Source organism: Saccopteryx bilineata, chromosome 12, assembly GCF_036850765.1.
Source record: "Saccopteryx bilineata isolate mSacBil1 chromosome 12, mSacBil1_pri_phased_curated, whole genome shotgun sequence".
Lineage (NCBI taxonomy): Eukaryota > Metazoa > Chordata > Mammalia > Chiroptera > Emballonuridae > Saccopteryx > Saccopteryx bilineata.
This window is the reverse complement of record NC_089501.1, coordinates 38,025,473-38,046,429: the sequence shown is the minus strand read 5'-3', so window position 1 is coordinate 38,046,429 and position 20,957 is coordinate 38,025,473. Positions and strand designations below refer to the sequence as shown.

At 39.9% G+C, this 20,957-nt stretch overlaps 1 protein-coding gene across 3 annotated transcripts in view; it reads right to left on the bottom strand.

Moving 5' to 3' along the window:
• AIG1 (androgen induced 1) overlaps nt 1-20,957 on the bottom strand; it is a 198,757-nt gene that overhangs the window by 150,538 nt on the left and 27,262 nt on the right. The window lies entirely within an intron of this gene.

Below are 20,957 nucleotides of genomic sequence, written 5' to 3'. Positions count from 1 at the left end.
CAGAGCTACAAGTGAAGGCATGCAGCATTCTTTAATACAGCTTGGCAAATGATAATTAATATTAAATTATGGAAAGGGCAGAAAATACATTCGCTGGGCTCATCCTCATCTGTTATGCCCATTTAGCACCAAGAAGAAATTCAGGGGAATCATTCTGGCTTCTTCTACCAGAGATAATTTTTTGATGATGTATTTATTTATAAAAGATAAAATTTTACTCATTACCTGTTTAAAAAACATTATATATTATATATATAAAATCTCTTCTTGTTAAATTCCCACGTTGGCAGTGGAAAGAAAATGTGTGAAAGCTCTGTGAATGAGCTCCTCAGTGAGGCACAAAACTGAAGGACGGAAGACCCTCAAAATTACCTGGCTCTATCCCTTAGCATGGCACTGGCACACTCACGTTGTTATTCATTCTGTTCAGACTTATATAGAAGTCACTTGGAAATTCCCCATAATGGTGACTCTGTCATCAAGCCTAGTTAAACAGAAATCCTACAGTATGTTTATATATAATACACCGAGATCTTTGAAGCACACCAAATCCTGCTATTATGAGCCAATCTTAGCCAGAGTAATGTTATATTCTCCCTAATAGTTTAGTCTTTCTTTTAGTTTCAAATATTTCAGGTGTATTGCTGTTCTTTCTAGAACCAGAAAAATCAGAGTAGGGAAGCTGACGCTCCCCATAACTGAGCACGGCATAACTGAATGGTTGGCAGGAAAAAAGTGAAATGATTCAGCAAATAATTTTATCCTTGGGAACATTTACCATAGCATATGTTATGACTTTAGATGTTAGGTCTGTATGTAAACCTTTATTAGGATTTGAGAAATTGAAGTGTTCCTACTCAGGAATAATAATACCCACGCCAATCTGGCCAGTGAACATATTACAAGGTGTCCTGCCTAATCAACAACCAGTGAAATGCAAATTTAGATCACAACAAGATTGTATTTCCACCTATATAATTATATAATTATGACAGAACCAAGGGTTATAGGGATGTGGAACAACCAGAAAGCTTAAGGTGGGAATGCACATTAGGACCACTACTTTGAAGACTAATTGGCAATATCTAGTACTTTAAAGACGCATATACCCTCATCTACTGACTTCTCTATGAAGGATGTTCCCTACAGAGATTCTCTAGTCACAACAATGTGAAAGTTCATGTCAGCGTTCATTCCTTCAAAAAAGTTGAAACAATCTATATGTCACTTAACAGCTGACTGATAAATAAATTGTGCTATATTCATACAGTGGAATTCTAAGCACTTATCAATTTTTCACCCTCACAACAAAACATTAAACAAACACAAACAAATGAAAAAAGGAAGCCAGAAAAAAAAAGCTTTATTTGAAAATTAAAATAAATTTTTAAAAAATGCAAAGAATTTTAAAGAGGTACGTATCTAAAATAAAATATGAAGAAATGCATGGGAATTAATAACACTGAATTCGGGGGTGTTGACAAGGAAGATAAAACTGGGAAAGGACACAAAGGCCTCAACAGAACTATAAACTAAAAAATCAATTGATTAGTTTCTAGTTCTGTAGATTAGAAGTCCAGGTGGGTGAGCCTGGCTTCACTGCTCAGAGAACTGTAACACCAGAGCAAAGTGTTCCACACTCAGGGTTCTTACCTTGAGTCTTCATTCAAGGGCTCACTTCTAAGCCTGTTCTAGTTATTGGTAGAATCCAGTCCCTGTTGATTGTAAACTGACGTCAGGCTTCCCTATTGGCTGAGGGCCACTGTTACTCTCTGCTCCTTGCACCTGCTCTCCAATCTTCACGTCTAATACCCCCATCTTCCAAACTAGCAGCAGAATACAAACCATTTTCCTGTTCTGGGTATTTCTAACTTTCTCTTATGTTTTGCTCTTCTGCCACTGACCTGAAAAAGCTTTCTCCCTCTAAGGCCTCATGGGATAAGATCAGGGCCTACATGGGTAATGTTCCTTTCTTAAGGTCATCTGTACCATTTATCATAATACAATCAGAGATATTAGAGCTCATTAATTCACAGGTTCCTGAGATCAGAGTGGGCTATTTTTGGAGGATAATTTAGAAATTCTGTTTATCACAGCTAATAGGACAGTAGTGGAAATAAAATGGAATATTAGTAAGATCAGGGCAATCAAAAAGAGGTCAGAAATTGGGATAAAGGAACAAAGAATAAATGAGGCAGACAAAACAATAAGGTATCAGACTTTAATCTAACAATGCTTATAATTACATTAAATGCAAATGGTTTAGACTCTCCAATTAAAAGTCAGAGACTGACAGATTGTATTTAAAAGTCATACTAAAGCAAAAACTACTTTAAGTATAAAGATACAGATTTGTTAAAAGTAAACGAATGCAAACATTAAACATAATCTGGAATAACTACATTAATACAAAAGTAAGTTTTGAAGATAAAAAATATTATCAGAAACAAGGAGCACTTTATAATATTAAAGAGTCAGTTCATGAAAAAGCCATAATGGTCTTAAATGTGTATGTTCCTAATAGCTGAGTTTCCAAATAGAAGAAACAAAAATTGATTTCACAAGGGGTTAAATTACTGAATTCAGTTTGATAAATAATTAAATGACTCACTGATTCTTGGGAAACAAGGGCAGAAAACAGAATCTCATATTCTAAAATAGAAAAACAAAAGAGTTTCTGAAAATATAGATAAAATAGTCTAAACAATTTATCAATGATAAGATCAATGGTACTATGAAGTCTTCACTTTTCTATACAGTAGTTGATTTATCTTCTTCTTATCCAATGGATCATCTAACACAGCAACCCCTGACTATGACCTGGTGGCTACCCTGTCATTGCGTGTAGACCTCTCGAGTAGCTTCTCTTGCTTGTCAACAGAGTATGATCCCCACCACACCGGAACTGCTGTGGAAGACCTCCCAAAGGGCATACTTGGAGGGCATGGAAAAAAGACACCACAAAATGATTCTCTCTTAATTTACAAAGGTCAGGAGACAGAGAGGGAACTGTTGGGGTATGTTAGTTAGTTTTTTGTTTTTTTTTTTCCTTTCTTCTTCCTGCACTTTTCTGAAGCCGGAAACGGGGAGAGACAGTCAGACAGACTCCCACATGCGCCCGACAGGGATCCACCCGGCACGCCCACTAGGGGGTGACGCTCTGCCCACCAGGGGGCGACGCTCTGCCCACCAGGGGGCGATGCTCTGCCCCTCCCGGGTGTCGCTCTTTTGAGACCAGAGCCACTCTAGCGCCTGGGGCAGAGGCCAAGGAGCCATCCCCAGCGCCTGGGCCATCTTTGCTCCAATGGAGCCTCGCTGCGGGAGGGGAAGAGAGAGACAGAGAGGAAGGAGAAGGGGAGGGGTGGAGAAGCAGATGGGTGCTTCTCCTGTGTGCCCTGGCCGGGAATCGAATCCGGGACTTCTGCACGCCAGGCTGACGCTTTACCACTGAGCCAACCGGCCAGGGCCAGTTTTTTTTTTTTTTTAATCCAAATTCACACTGACTAATCCTCAAAAGACAATTCCTAAAAATTATGGAACATTTTATCATTTCCTGGGGAGAAGCATGGCCTGACATTTGCTTATTTGCTCACTTAAGAAGCAGTTAGTAATCCTGTTAAACTACTTCAGATTTCTGCAATTTATTAGAATTTGAGCTGACAGCTAACAAATCACACTAGCGACATTTTACTAGTATTCTTCTGTTGCCTATAGGTACCAGGTTGTCCACTGCAACTTAAAATCGATTAAAATAACTATTATAAACAAAAAAGTTACATGGAGATACGCAAGTGAATCTTACGTGGGATTACCTGGAAGCATCACTTGGCTCCAGCCATTCTGCGGGGCTGGCGTTCCCACACCATCAACCCAGCATGACACACATCCACCATCTGGCTTCGAGCTCTTAGCAGGCTGGCTGCTCTTATTAGTTTATGTCACATGTAGAAGTGAAGTGGTCAGTTTCTCTCCAAGAAATATAAATAGGGATTTATCAGAGTGAAAAAAAAACATCTCAGGATATTCTGGAGTCACTCTAGCATTTGTGCTTCTAGAACATTCTCTACTGTTTAATTCCTTCTGCATCTTCTCTCTACCTCCTCAACTCTCCCCGTCAGGAAACCACACCTGAGTCCTTTTTAAGTTTGGGATTCATTTCCACAAATAGGGAAATGTACCCAAATTCCATTCATATCCTTACCTTTTTACACATGAGTGGTGTTCATTAATTTAATTTAATTTTCCCCTTTTTTCTCTGGAATGCACTAAACTATTACAGTTATGTCTGTACTATAGGGAAAATTCGTTAGACTTTTATCATTTAGTCCCAAACATGTATGGTATGGTTTATCCAGAATAAGTTTTTTATTTCATCTCGTTCAATCATCTTCAACATCCTCAATTATGTGTAATTGTACAAAACCTATAGCCTATATAGCAGGTCAAGTCATTACTTTAATTAGTTGGTAATTTTTACATTTCTGTCTAACTGACAAAACTGAGGTAAGAATTCAAAATGCACCAAAGTGGAAAAGAAGACCATTAATTAAGAAATCAAATCATTATTTATATGATTTTTAAAAGAGTACAGTTGTCTTGACCTTGGAAAGCAAGATTACCAATGTCTTATATTGTGGGGTACCTATATTGTATTTTCATAAAATGAACATGTTTGTTTTGAAGATTTTTTTATTTTAAAGTTAGTTTTACACACGGTAGACAGAAGAAACAGGGAGCTGGCAACCAGAGCGCAGCAGGGAAAGCGGAGTGGTGGAGGTCGTGGAAAGAGGGAACACTACGGGAGAACGGATGGGGAGGAGGCAGGCAGGTTTGTAGGTGTCATAGGCAAGTGACAGAGGAGTCCTCTGCACTCGGGGAGGGGCATTCATTTAAGGGGAGATAAGAAAGAAGAAATAAAAACCTACCTTTTATAATTAGAGAACAAGGCATTATGTAACCTTTAATAAATGCATATGTAATCCAGGAAAGAATAGTACATTAGATAGATAGATATAGTTAGATAGATAGATAGATAGATATAGATAAAATTATATGTATATATGTGTGTCATAGATATATATATATAGTTATCATTATCTATCTATCTATCTATCTATCTATGACACACATATATAACATCTATGGTATCTGTGTATGTGTGGTGAATGTGTGTGTAATTTCTCCTATGCAGAAGGTTGAATAACATATTTGAAGCAATGGTGTGAGCTCAAGGCCTTCCTGTCTCTCACCTATAGTCACATAGCATGTGGAAGTGTAGAGCAAAAACATTATTTTTTTTTAGTTTGTGAAACTTTCAATGTAGTTCTTGCTAGAAACCAATCCATGGCAGCAGCATCTGTGCTCAATGATGAGTGAATTTGACTGAAGGAGTTAAATAACATGTGAAAAGGACCCAAAGCCATAAAGTAGCAGTACCATTAAACACAATCTTCAAGAGATTTCCCCTCCATTCCACACATACCTTACATTAAATGGTGCATAATTCTTTCTCCTTATTATCAAGATCAAGAGCAAATGCCAAAATTATTTCAGCACCATGGAACAGTGACTCTATGACATCAGATGAATGAGTTCCACGAGGATTTCTTTGCATTTGTTTCCAGTGCCTTCCTGCCTGAGACATGTGAACATCCCCAGTCATTCTACAGCCAGGGGAGTCCATCCCAGTTCCAGTATGGAGTCTATCAGTTACATGGAAGCTGTGATCAGTTACGTGTCTGAATGCCACACTAGAGAAATCAATGCATTTAGAATTACCAGAGGCTCTCTGTCTCACTCATCCACTGAGATTATACTCATCAGATGCATCGCCTGGTGAATGTTTTTCTACTACCCTTGGAGAGGGTTAGCCTGGATTAGCCAATATGGCTGTCTTGCTGTAATAGCTCTCACCATAATGTCATTTAAGTGATGTGCTTTAAGCCCAAGCGTTTTCAAGGAATCTTCACCACAGACATTTCTGAGGAGAGGGAGGCACTGTATCATCAAGCCCGTGGTTTTCAGAATGTGATTTAGATCTCTTGCCCATGCACACAGACATTTACCTCATACTGCTCTATCTCATTACTGAAAATCGATGAAGTAAGCCATAAGTCACCACTGGCAAGCAATCCATTCAGCTCCAAAGAAAAACAAGCTTCTCAGTCAGAAATAATGCTCTCAGAAAAGCAGCTTTGGAAAGGAAAGTCTGTCCACAAAATTTGTTATGATATCACATTATCGCTTTCAATTTCTAGTAGCAAGGGAGAGAGCCATCTAAAGAGGACTTAAGCAGTGGGGGCCATCATGCCAGGTCCCAGCAACAACTCGGGAAGAGTCCTGCAGAACCCTTTCAGAGATTCCATTCTATTCTGCAAATGATAACAGAAAACCCCCCAGTGGGTGGTTCTCACTGTGTCTCACTGACACCATGAGCTACTCAACACCTTCATAGGCTTAACGATTTTTTTAAACTGTTAATATTAGAATGAATTTTTTGAACACTGTATTCAACATATCATTGATTTATTTAACAACTATCCATTGATCAGCTAATAGGTACAAAGCACTTAGTAAACTACTAATGCAGAAATGCAGACTATTAAATGATTGCATGTTGTGCTGCAAACAGGAAAGTGTTTAGAAGGGTTTAAGCTCTAACTTAGCGGAATCTATACTTGCTAAGTGCATGATATCTAGATTTAAGCACAGTACTACTGATGAAAAATTGCTGAAAAAATATGTATCTTTTTTTTAACACAAATATGTTTTGAAGATTTTCTAACATTACAAAATATGTTTTATCCCTCTAAATTTTATCTAGTATTGCTGAGGATGAACGGTCTTATGTATGTCTCCCAGGACTTAGAGTATATTCCTTGGAATGAGATTGGAGTTGTAACTATATGCTTCTGTCCTTTAGATTGTAATGAATACTTTTAAAGGGAGAAGCAGTAGTTATTTATTAAGAAAACTGAGAAATACATTCAACTTTCAATTACTTACATAAGAAAATAAACACAGCCATTAATTTCCTAACAAAGTTATCACCTTAGGTTTCTATAAAGAAGCAAGGAATTCTTATGCCTTGAAAATAACTTAATTGATACGATCTTGAGTCATAAGTAAAGTGTAACATGATTTTCTTGTACTTTTAAAGACTTGGTGACATTTGGAACACTGAAATGGAAAGTTTATGTTAGGTTTCAGATTTAGCTTCGTTGATGTTTTCTTAAAGCAGGGAAAGTTTAATATACAGAAAAAGTAAGCTATCATAGTAGAGTAATTATAAGATGGAAAGAGAACTGTAAAGGGTACACTGGCGCTCAAACACTGTACCCAAGGGAAGAAGAACTCGAAAGTGTCCCCTCTCCAAAGATGAGCTTCAGACTTCACTGGAGATGGTGGGTTTGCAGCCTGTGGGTGCTGAAGAAGTTCTCTGGCTTTCCTGGGCAAGACCTGGTCCACATCACTGGGCGAGCAGAAAACAGCCTCCCAGGTGAAGGCGAGCCTCACCTGATGGGCTGATGCACAGAAGGAAGTGAGTGAGGCAGTCTGCAGGCCAGGCTGGGGCTATGAGTTCAACAAGGGATCACACATCCCCTGCATGAGCCTGGGGCAGAGCAATACATACTTCATGGATCTCCTCCTATCCATGAAGTTCACCAGGAGGGCAGCTGCTGGAACCAGTAAGCCCCTTCTTCCTGTACAGTCCCTTTAAGCACCTTCTACTGAGCAAGCTCAATATCATCCTCAATATGAAGAAATGCTCAATATGAAGAAATATGAAGTTATGGAAGACCGGGTATTTAAGGGTGAATTTGGAGTTGAGAGACAATACACATCTCATTTAATTCACCATGACTTTATTATTAATATTTAAGAGCATTGCTGAAAATTTTCAGTTATTCTAATGAAATGTAGAAGACCCAGGGAAGGACATTTGCTTTTAATTTTTCAGACAGGCAGTCTGAGACCTACCTCCTGATGTGGGGCCATTTCATTTATTTTACACCATCTTCTATAGAGAGTAAATCAGGAAAACTGATGGGGATAGCATCTTAACATTTCAAATATGGTAGAACTTTAAGTGGTCTCATTTTCTCCTAATTTGTGACAAGTTAGAGGGAGAAGGTTGACGTGAGTGGCCACGTATATTGAAAATTAACCAATCTTTAAGACCCTGGTCAACCAGAAATAGAAAATTTCCAAAATAATAGACTCACAAGTTTTAAACTGCATTTGTTATGGGTAGCGTGATGGAATCTCGCACTGACCCCCAACAGGAATCACTCCTTTGTTCAGTGTAGTCACACCAAATATGCTCCCCACCTGTTAGTTACTTAGTTTTGTTTATCTGATTCACTGTCACAGTGTCACAGCACTTTGTATTCAAGTAACTTTTGTTACACTTAGTAATGGCCCCAAAACCCGAGTAGTGATGCTGTTAAATCATAAATGCCGAAGAGAGACAGTGATGTGCTTCTTTCAAGTGAGTAAGTGAGTACAGTATAAGATTTTTTGAGAGTGACCACAGTCACATATTTTATTACAGTATACTTTTATAACTTTCCTATGTTATTATTCATTATTATTGTTAATCTCTTACTGTGATGATATATAAATTAAACTTTTTCATATATATGATGTCTAGGAAAAATCATTTTGTGTGTGTGTGTGTGTGTGTGTGTGTGTATATATATATATATATATATATATATAGTTTCAGTACTCTCCGTGGTTTCAGGGATCCGCGGGAGATCTTGGAATGTATCTCCCATGGATAAGGGGGGACTACTATAATGACAAAAACATACAAAACAATCCAAATGGACACAGACTGACCATGGAATGATATGTAGCAGTGAAAAATAATTACTTAGAAGTTACAAGTATCAACAGAGATCACTGCACAACCATAATGTTGAACAGTAAAAATTGTGGATGATTGAAAATGTATCATACTATTTAAAGAAAATTCTAAAAAAAAAAAATCCAGAACTATTCATGTTGTAAAACTACAAGGAAAAGCAAGACAATAGTAAGGGTCCTGTAAGAAAGGAGAGAGCAGAGGTATGTTTACACACATCTGCACTGTTACGTTATTTGTTTCCAATTCATGCTCGGGACCTCACGGGTGTGAGGGTTTGCTAGCACCGCTAGGGCGTTGGAAGATGGGAGAAAAATAACTAAAAAGACAGATCATGAGGTGTAGACGGGTTAGAGAAAAGCACGAAGGCAGGAGAGAGGAAGAGCATGAGTTTGTAGGGGTCCCGGCCTGGTGGGAGGGAATGGATGGGATGGTGGGAGACTGTGGTTGGAGAGGGGGCTAGGAGTCAAGCTGCCCCCGACGACAGTGAACCCCAGGGGTGGCCGTGGCAGGAAGCCGAAGGAGGACAGATGAAAGTCAGCACAGCTGAGGAGGAAAGAAGACTGTGAAGAGTGATGGTATTTTAAATTCTGAGGCAAAAATCATGTTATTAGAAATTGGAGTCAGGATACAAAGAAACATAGGTTCTAAAAAATTTCAGAGCCTGACCAGGCGGTGGCGCAGTGGATAGAGCGTCGGACTGGGATGCTGAGGACCCAGGTTCAAGACCCCGAGGTCGCCAGTTTGAGCACAGGCTCATCTGGTTTGAGCAAAATGCTCACCAGCTTGGACTCAAGGTCGCTGGCTGTAGCAAGAGGTTACTCAGTCTGCTGAAGGCCCATGGTCAAGGCACATATGAGAAAGCAATCAATGAACAATTAAGGTGTCGCAATAAAAAACTGATGATTGATGCTTCTCATCTCTTTCTGTTCCTGTCTGTCTGTCCCTGTCTATCCTTTTCTCTGACTCTCTCTCTGTCTCTATTAAAAAAAAATTTTCAGAGACATTCTAGAAATCGATCAATTAAGTGTATCAATATAAAACATATATATTTCAAAAGCAATGAATAATAACTGAGTGACTTGCATCAATAGAACTATAAACAAGGCAATTCTCCTTTCAGTTACATTAAAGTAATTCCATCTTCTTTTGACCTTGCCACATTTCTGTTTTCAAAAACACACAAACTGTGTGTTTAAATGCTAATAAATAGAGAACAATTGTCAAAAGCCGAAGTTGTACCTGGATAAAACAATTACAACAATTGATGAATATATCCCATAAAGGGATAAAGGTAGCCTCATCACTTTCGTTATGGGTGGAATAAAGAGGAAAAATCCAAAATCTTCCGGAGTTCCAATAGGTATTAATAAACATACACATTTCTTCTTCTAAAACAGTATCCACCTGGAAACTTCTGAGAGAAAAAATTCAATACCACACATCAAGAAAAAAATGTTTTGGATGATAACCATAGTGAACAGGGTAAAGGCTATACATGAAATATCCCCAGTCAAAATTTGCAACAAAAATCATGATCTTACCACATTTTTCTAAAAGTGTGTAAATGCCTGCCACGATCTATGCGGCAGTTTAGACGACCTATGATGTGCTTTCACATAGGCTGTTCCGCAAGCCGGCCTCTCCCCCTTTCCCATTGGACATTTCTCTGTCTCCTTACTGGTTCCCCTTCAACTTCTCAGCCTCTAAACTCTGGTTTACCCCAGGGCTCAGTCATCAGGCCTCTCTGTCTTCCAGCTGCAGCTATCACCTTGGAGACTTTGTGTACCATCTCTATGATAGTGACTCCCACTCCTACATTGCTAGCGCAGACCTCTCCCTTGAATTCCAACATTCTGCATTTGAATGTCAAATCAGCGCCTCAGACTTCACATGCCCAGAATTGAACTCACAGTCTCCCACAAACCTGCTTTTCCCACAGCCGTCTACATCTCCATCGGAGGCAACTCTGACTTTACGGTAATGTATTATATTTTCCAAACCCTCTAAAACAACTCACTAGCAAATCCTGCTGGCTCAAGCTTAAAAGCAAGTCCTCTCCAGAATCTGACACTTTGCACCACTTCTACCATTATCTCCATGGCCCGTTTCACCACCAGCTCGCGCCTGGATTGCTGAAAAGGCCTCCCATTTGACCACCCTGCTTTTTCCTGCTCTATTCTACATACAGTGGCCAGATGGAGGCTGTTCAAAGTCAGACTGTGTCACACTGCACAAACTCCTCCAAAGGCTTCCTATCTCAGGTCCATAGAGTCCTCACAACATGTCCCATGAGGCCCTTCCTTGCCTCCTGCATCATCCCTTCATGGCCCTGCTCCAGTCCCACAGTATCCCGGCGAGGCCATTACACCTGCTGTTTCCTTGAATCACCTTCTCACTTTATCCAAACTCTCTGCAAAAGTGCACCCCTCCTCTCTGACAACACTCCCTAGGTCCCTTCATTGCCTTTTGTCAGCACAGCAGTTTTTATACCCTTTCTCTTTCCCCACCGGAATCTGAACTCCATGAGGGCATGTACATCCTATTCATTGCTGAGTCTCTGGCACTCAGTAAATGTTTGCCAAATGAATGAGTGAATAACTGAAATTTGTCTCTTTTCATTTTTTTGGCTTAGAACACACAGGCCTGCCTTGCTCCGAGTGATTCAGTAAGTGAGTTTTGAAGCCTAAATATGAACCCAGGTTGTTGTTGTTGTTATTGCTTGTTTGTTTTGACTAAAAGCCCATACCCTTTCTACATTCCAATTAATTTACCATCTCAGGGGCTGGGTCTGATTTTATCATTCTCACAATTAACCTCAAATACTTCCCAGTGTCTATCTCAATGGAAGAGCACAAAAAATGCTCACTTAATATAAAACAAAAGTTTCACTCAGAAAAGATGGTAACCACTTCCTGTCTAGACGATGAAGCCATCAACGACAAAGATTACATTTTATTCAATTATGTGTCATCAATGCACTTGGCTCAGTGCCTAGAATAAGGCAAGAGCTAACTGTATGTTCAACCAAGGAACAGAAGCACATCAAGTTAATGCTAAACAGGACCATCAAAAATGCTGCCAGTAGAGCTACAAGGTGTCATGAAATCCCACTCCTGCCCATTCATGGAGGAGCCAGGGCACCTGATGGAAAATTTACCACTTTATAAATCTACACATGCAATAAACCAAGGAAGGCTGAATGCTTGCTCTTCAGCAAAAAGTATACACTCGGTCAATAACACTGTGGTCAGCCACAGGGCTCAGCAGGTGCCAAGACCTCTGCTTGGTGTCTTCATGCACAGTCTGACTTAACTGCCACAAAAGTAGGATGGGTATTGTATCACCATTTTACAACCTGTGAGTGTGCAACAATGAGAAATAGAGTGACTTCCCCAACCTTGCATATATCCCTGTATCATCAGACCTCTTGACTTCAACACAGTGCTTCTCTTTGCTTCTTTTAAATATGTAAAAAATAACAGACATCATAATACAGGGTGGGGCAAAGGTAGGCGTACAGTTGTGAGTACATGAAACTCAAGAGGTTGAAGGAGTTGAAGGAGAGTTCTAGCGATAGCCCGGACCACCAGAGAGATGAACAAACGGGTCCTAGAGCAAACCGAGCCGGAAACATTGCTGGAGGCCACAACGACAAAACTGAAGCTGTCCCGCTTGACCACAACATGAGAAGGCACGGTTCTTTGAAACAGACACAAAAGAGTAATAATGCTGGAAAAAATAGAAGGCAGTAGGAAAAGAGGAAAACCAAATATGAGATGGACTGACTCCCTGGAAGAAGCCCCAGGCATGAGTCCACAGGAGCGGGCGGGGCTGCTGAGCACAGGACACTGTGGACATCCCTCATTGATAGAGTTGCCAGGAGCATGAAACACACACCTATAGTATGGCACAACACTCTGGGCCAGTGACCAAGTAAGTGTAAGCTGACATCCAATGAACATTTTATTGTAGATTAGCTGACTTTTTCAAATGGAAAAATCTACTCTTATCACCTCACCATTTTATTCATATTATAACTCACTGTGTCTGATTGTTGATAAAATAAAAACAGTGCTGGTGTCACATTTGCTCACAGTCCCTCTCCCTCTCTGCCACCACACCCATCATCCTGCATTTTCTTTCCCACATATTTAAAGTGGAATCAGAGAAGTTTTTCCATTCATATTTCTGGGAACTTGTTGAAAACTTGTAACTGAAACAGCAAGCTAACTCATAAACTCATTATATTAAAGTGCCTCTCAGTACTTCCCCTTAGGAATTATCAACATTGTTTGAAAACAGTCATGATGTTTTTCAGGAAGAAAAATAATAAGTGTAAGGTCGGTGGATAATGAGGGATGGTCATGTGGGGAACTCAGACCCGCCCACTTTGGCTAGGACCGCCCACAATCAAGCCCGCCAAAGGAAGCTTCACAGGAACCTTTTGGAAAGAAGCAATCGTCTGCCGGCCAGTGAAATTTTACCACGTCATAGTAGCTCCACTTCCCTAGAGGGACCCTTTAAATATCTCCCACTCGGTTTAATCCGTGCAACTTCCCTGACCTCCATCTGGCCTCCATCTTTTTTTCTCGGGGCCAGGGAAACTTGCGGGGGGGGGGGGGGGGGGGGAGGAGGGATGCGCTCTGTACTCAATAAAGCCATTTACTTATTCCACACTTTGCGGCCCCGCCCCTCTTCCTTCCTTCTCGGCGGGGAAAAATACCTTACAATAAGCATTACACTTATTATTCCTATAAGATTTTTGAAAACAAGAGTTTTTGATAGCTCAGCTTGATGGCTTTCTCTACTACCCCTCCTGCTATTCAGTGCCGTGAAATGTTGGAAGCGGTTACCTGTGCGTTTGAGTCGGTTGTTGGATTTGGAATTTTGTTTTTAATTAGATTAAGTTAAGAAAATGTTTAGAGTTTCTCTCCCTAAAAGCTGACAGAATCAAAATGTCACTCTAGTATTACACTATAAGGGATATACCTACTGAAACAGCTTTGAGAAAAAATAATCTAAAAAATTATTTTAATTGTGACTACCTATAGCCTGGACTAATTTCTGGAAGAATTGTAGATATGTTAATATATGTGGAAATAGGGCAGAACCTGGTTCTCCAATGTATCTCTTTCTATTCTCGAATAGTCATTTATGTGCTCACTATTCCAACCCGCAACCATCTTTTTCACAAGCAGACGGCTAGTTCATGTGACTGTTTTGCAAACACCCCAACCTGGCACATACTGCTGAACTCCCCCTCAGGCAGTCCGCTTTTATTCATCCTGTCAGGCCCAGCTCTGCTCTTTCCCCTACAAGGTGCAGCTGAATTGTCCACATGTGTCTTGTTTCTAAGATTTTATATCCTGTGTTCCTCTCTCCTTGCATTTATGTCACTGCATTCAGGTGTTTGTTTCTATCTGTTTGCTCTGAAAGACCATGAGCTCCATGAGGAAGAGTAGAAGATTGCAGTCACTCTTATATTCTTAGGTCCAGTTTACCTGCTTGAGTGTTCAGTTGCCCTTAGGAAAGTGCTTTTTACACTTTGAACTTCAGTTTCCTCTTCTGTCAAATGATCATAAGAATACTGACCATATAGATTTACTGTGAACATGACATGACATAGGTGGGACCACATGGAACAGTAGTTCCGAGTTAATGTTAACTTGAATCTAAGTCATTCCATGCATCGCTGCAACACATATCATGACAGTAAATCAGCACTGAGCAGAATGCCCAGTACTGAGATCCCCAAGAAATGGTTACCAAGTGAACTATGATGAACATACAGCAAAGTGTGTAGAACAGTGGTTCTTTGAGTTACAAGGACTTTAAGAATATGATGAAAACTATGGCCTTTCTTCCCTTATGCACATATACTCAATTCTGCATGGAATTTGGGGATTTTTCAAATCCCCTGAAGTTTAGTTTTGGTCCCTAGAGTCTATAGGCACTGGTATGAATCCCTACTGTAGACACTTCTGTAGATTACCTTGGTCTAGATGAATTTGGCCACCTGATCTGATTGCTACAGTGTCAATCCACCCCCAACTGTACAAGGCTCTGGCTATGACCCTCCAGTCTGGTAAAATAGCTATAGAATAGCTTTCAACTACAAAGTGTCCTCTCTAGGAATGTTACTAGAGGGAACCAAAATATAAAGATCCTGCTTTGTTGGACTGTTTTCTGGGATCTAACATTATATCTGAAAAAGTGGTAATGAACTTTGAAGGTTTTAGGTCCTTGTTCGCTATAAAGGCAAACATTTACAGACAAAGCCAGGGTGCACTGTTGCCTCAAGCAGGGTTAGGATTTTTGTCAGAGAGCTCACAGGCGCACAAAATAAGTCACTAGTTCTTTCACATATCACCTAAGGTTATGCATGTTTATCCCTCCAACCAAAAATAGCTCAAGGCATCGATCTCTCCAACCAAGCCACATAACGTTTGTTTTTTCATGTGCAGGTATGATTTGTAAATATTTTATCTCCTGTACAGTTCTCTGCATCTGGAGAGCTGAGGAATCATCTCTGGAGAGCAATTGGTGGTACAGGTTACTGTGGCCAGGACTTTTCGTGGAGACAATCTTGACTCGGAGGACTCTCGCTCCACCCATCCCTTCTCTAGAGATCTCTGTGTACACTTAAACAAAACTTTCTCTGACCCAGAATCTGGTGCTCCTTCTTTTGTGTTTTGTAAATACCTGTAATGTGGCACTTAACAAATGGAACAGTGATTATGTCGATATTTCTGTATCACTTTCTATATCGCAAGAGCTCGGTGGGCAGAGATGATGTTTCATTCATCTTTGCATCCCCAGAGCCTAGAGCAGTGCCCATTCATAAAAGCAGACAGTGAGGGAAGATACAAACATGAAGGACTCCTTGCCTTCAAGAAGTTCAGATTGAGGCAATTAAAATAAAGAAACACAATGCAAAATAATATAATCTAGACTGGTGGGGAAGTATGTGCAAAGGTCTCCCCGAGAGTGGGTCCTATTTAAGTTGATCTGGAGAATGAGTCAGAGGCAGTCCCTGGGAGGTGGGTGATGGAGGAGGGCAGTGTGCCTGTTCTGGACAAAAGCAGCAGCACTTCTGAAAGGAAGGCAGAATGATAGAGGTACTATGAGAAGTTCAGGAGACCGGTCACATCAGGCAGAAAAGGGGTATTATCAACAAGTGAGGATAAAGAAGGAGAGAGGTGCTCAAGTGTGACCAGGTTTAGAAAACCATGATAAAGACTTTAAAGCAAAGAAAAAAATGCTAAAGGAAAAACATAGAACATTCCAGAGTTTCAAACAGAGGATGGCACATTTGGAAAGTTCATGCTGAGAACAAATAATGGTCTAGAATGTGACAATATAGAAGGCAGAGGGGCCAGTGAAGAGTCTGTTTAAGAAGGCCAAGTGTGAGAATATGGGGAAACAGGGAAAAAGGGCAGTAGACGTAGAGAGAAGAACCGACCTTGGAGCCATGTTAAGGATGTGAAGGACAAGACTAACCACCAATGGCTGTGGAAAGATAAAGGACAAGGAGGAGTCAATAACTACTTCCAAGCTTCAAGGGTCCTCGGTAGGGCACCACTGACCAAGATGTGGAGCATGTTTAAAAGTTTCTTTCTTTTTTTTTTTTAATTTTTTACAGAGACAGAGAGAGAGTCAGAGAGGGATAGACAGGGACAGACAGGAACGGAGAGAGATGAGAAGCATCAATCATTAGTTTTTCATTGTGCGTTGCAACACCTTAGTGGTTCATTGATTGCTTTCTCATATGTGCCTTGACCGCGGGCCTTCAGCAGACTGAGTAACCCCTTGCTGGAGCCAGCGACCGTGGGTTCAAGCTGGTGAGCTTTTGCTCAACCCAGATGAGCCCGTGCTCAAGCTGGCGACCTCAGAATCTCGAACCTGGGTCCACTGCATCCCAGTCCAATGCTCTATCCACTGCGCCACCGCCTGGTCAGGCAAGTTTCTTTTTTTGACATTATTAAATTTAAAGTGCCTTTGGGGCACTTAAGTAAAGAAGTCCAACAAGTTGTTGGACATTTGTTTGTAGGGTAAGAAAACAGCCTCCCAAAGCATCAGAATACTGATTGGTTTATGACCCACAGGAGTGAACAAGTTCCACCATAATAAATGTTTGCAATAAGAAAACAATGAGTTTGGAGTAGGTCAAATGCAATACCAACATTTATGGCATAAAAAAAAGCCTGAAAATTAGCCTGAGAGAGGTGGGAGGAAGACCAGGAGAGGACAGCAACTGTCAAGGAAGCCATGAAAAAAGAGTTCCATGGGGAAGAAATAGCTCAAGAAGCTCACATGTTGAAAGAGGTTGGGGAAGTGCTTTCACTGGATCTGACAATGAGGAAGTCTTTATGTCTTCACGATAAGTGGCCTTGAGACTCAGGAGCCAGTGTGAGAAATAAACTGCCTCTGAAACACTAAAGTCAATGAGTGAGAAATAGTCTTTCCCAAAGGACGACTAAGAAAGAGAAGAAAAACAAAGTAGTGATTAGAAGGATTTCCAGGAGACTTCAACTCTGAAACAGTATGTTTTCACTGACTCATGCGGGATTTAATTAATTTTAACGAATTTTTTTTAACTTAATGAGAAATACGCTTGGTGGTAAACCCAACAAATGTATCCCATACTCAGTCACCGTGATAATATCGTGAGCATTGATTTTAAAACTTCTAATCTCCAACAACTGGTGAAGATAAGTCCAAAGATTTAAGAAGGTAGGTACAGGATATAATCTATGTGTTTAGAATAGTTATTTGTTTCCCATTAGTGTCTGTGCTTCAGATACTTAAGATACACATTGGTTTCTTCATTCAAATATGCACTTATCCAAGGCAGTAAGTCAATCTGCTTTCGATATACCCTGTCATTCTTCCCACACACATCTGCTGCTTGTAAGGATATTTCAAAGATTCCATCTGGACAAGACATACCACATCTCACTTACCTCAAATTAAAAGAAAATATCCCACATCTCCTCCTCAAGGTCTAAGGGCACTTCCCCTCTTTAGTTTTAAAAGAGTTTCTCCATAATATTTTGTTTAAGGGTATGAATCTAAAGGAAAGTTTTGCTTCTGTACAAACTAGAACAGATCCTTACTAAAAAAAAAAAACAAAACAACAAAAAACAGAAAGACACATAACTAGGAATATAACTAATAAAAGATATGCAAGATCACCCCAAAGAAAACCACAAAACTTTACTGATAGGATTAAAGAAGTTGTAAAGGAATGGAGAAATATACTATGCTCCTGGAAGAAATGATGCTGCAAAATATGAACTCTTCCTAAATTGATTATAGATTCAATATTATTTCAATTAATAACCTAAATTTGGAGACGGGTTAAAATTTGGAAAGCTGAAATTCTAAAATTAAATGGAAACGCACAAAGCCAAGAGGAGTGAAAAGAATCTGGAAGAATCAAGCTGAAGGACTTAAAGTACTAGATATCAAGATGTAATTTATAGTTGTAGTAATTAAAAGAGTGGGACACTGTGGCAAGGATAAATAGACCAATGGGGCAGACACAGACTGGCACACAAACAGCCCCCTGATTTATGGCAAAGCTGCCACTGCCATCCTTTGGGTAGAAGAGAAAAAATAGTCCTTGACTTGTACCTCACACCACACACACAAATCATCACTAAATAGATCATAAATGTAAAAGGTAATATGATAAAACTTCTAGAGTATAGCATAGAAGAACACCTCATGATCTAGCATTAGGTAAGTAATTCTTAAAAGGACAAAAGAAAGCATGTACAGTAATAAAACATTAACAAACCGAGCTTCACTGAAAGTGAGAACTTCAGTTGATCTAAAGACACCATAAAGAGTGAAAATAAGCCATAAAAAGGAATATATTTATTATATAAATGTGAAAAAAGACTCTTATTTTTTAAAGCCTCCTACGAATCAGAAGGTAAAAGAGAAACAACGCAAGTGTTAAAAATGGCAAAAGATTTTAATAAGCACTTCCAGAAAGAGGCTACTTAAACGGCCAATGAGCAAATAAAATTTTTAGCATCATTAATGATAAGAGAAATACAAATTGAAATCACATGTATTCTTGCATACACCCCCAGAATAGCTACATAAGAATAATAAAATAAAATACATCATAAAAATATCGACACTATAAAACATTGGTGAAGATACCAAATAACTGAGATGTTAACACGGCTGGCAGGAATGTAAAGTTTTAAACCACTCTGGAAAACTTTTGGACAGTCTTTACTAAGCTGAACATATATGTTTACCTTATATCCCAACAATTCCACTCCTAGGTGCACACAGGTATGCACCAACACACTTACACGCATGTTCAATGATGTGTTATTCTCAATAGCTTCAAACTCTAAATAACCCCCAAGTGCATCAGTAATAAGATGAGAAGTAAATTTTAAAATGCATAGTATGGAATTCTACATAGGGATGAAAACAAACAGAAGTACTGCTGTATGCAATGTCACGGATGAACCTCACAGACTCAATACCGAGCAAAAGAAGCTGGAGAAATAAACAGCAGAAGGGGCAGGATTCCATTCCAATGGAATCCAGGAAAGGGCAGCATTAGTCTACAGTAACAGATGTCATAATAGTGATTATCTTTGAAGAGTTAAGGACATGGAGGGGGCACAGGGTGGCTTCTGGGATGCTGGCGTTTGACACCTTGATTTGGGTGTTGGTTACACAGGTGTTATGCTGCTCACGGATGATCTGCATATTTCTCGGTGTGTCTCTTATGCTTACTTAGTAAATAAAGGAAGGGATAAAATGAAATACATGACTGAGCAAGTGAGTGAGTGAATAAATTAATAAACAAATGGGACATAGTAAGATAGAGTCAAGTGTATGGAATCCTGGCATTATACACTGAAAGGCTTATGGACCAGGATTTAAAAGGCATATCTGGCAGTACCAGTACCTTAAGAAGCTAAATATCTATGAGTATACCACATATATGTGTCTGTTTGAAACCACCAAAGGCAAGTGCTCATGTCCTCTCATATGTTTAAAAGTGTAATTTTATATACCAGAGCCAGATACTGGGCCCCATCCAGCAGAAGTTGTTAAGTGAGAATTCCCTGAGCTGGCAACTGCCCTTCTGGGGGTTTTGGGTTTTTTTTTAAAATTTATTTTTATTTTTCATATTCCTAGGTATGGAGGCTAGGTCAGGGAAAAGAAAAAGCAAGGAGTTCTGTTTTGCTTGTTGCACTAACACATAGACACAACAAGGGTTTGACCAACATGGTCAGAGATATTTTCCTTCCAAGCCTTTTGCTTGGTTTCAGGTTTCTCAAGATACTGTCTTAAGTTGACTACATATCTCTTAAATGCTATGTAGCAAGTAGGAAATCTTAAGAAAATTTTTATTAATCATTTTTACTGTAATAAATCTGGTATTTTTAAAGCAGATTTGAGCCTAGTGCCTGCCTCTAATTCCCACTCCCGTTATAGTCATCTCATGCAGTAGACACAGTACAGTAGATCTCTGACCATAGAGGACATGCTCTTCCCTCTCTTTCGAAAATGCGTCTTCTTTAACTGGAACTTGAGAGATATAATTCAGCCTAAAAGCTTCTGTGCAGCAACCTTGACAAGTCTAAACATTTAAGCAAAACGGATAACTCCAGTTAAAACAACAGTAATTCAAACAAATGACTTGACAGAGGTAAGTTTTATGTAAAACCACATCGTCCACCAGATATTTAATGGAAGTGTTTGTCATTTGCTTCTCTCTTTTAGAAAAAACACAACCAAACAAACACAAAAAACCACAGAAACAAACACACAAACGAGGTTAAAATTGTTTCCATGAAGATGATCGTATAAGAATACTATATTTTAGGCCCTGGCCGGTTGGCTCAGCGGTAGAGCGTCGGCCTGGCATGCGGGGGACCCGGGTTCGATTCCCGGCCAGGGCACATAGGAGAAGCGCCCATTTGCTTCTCCACCCTCACTCCTTCCTCTCTGTCTCTCTCTTCCCCTCTCGCAGCCAAGGCTCCATTGGAGCAAAGATGGCCCGGGTGCTGGGGATGGCTCGGCCTCACCCCCACTCCTTCCT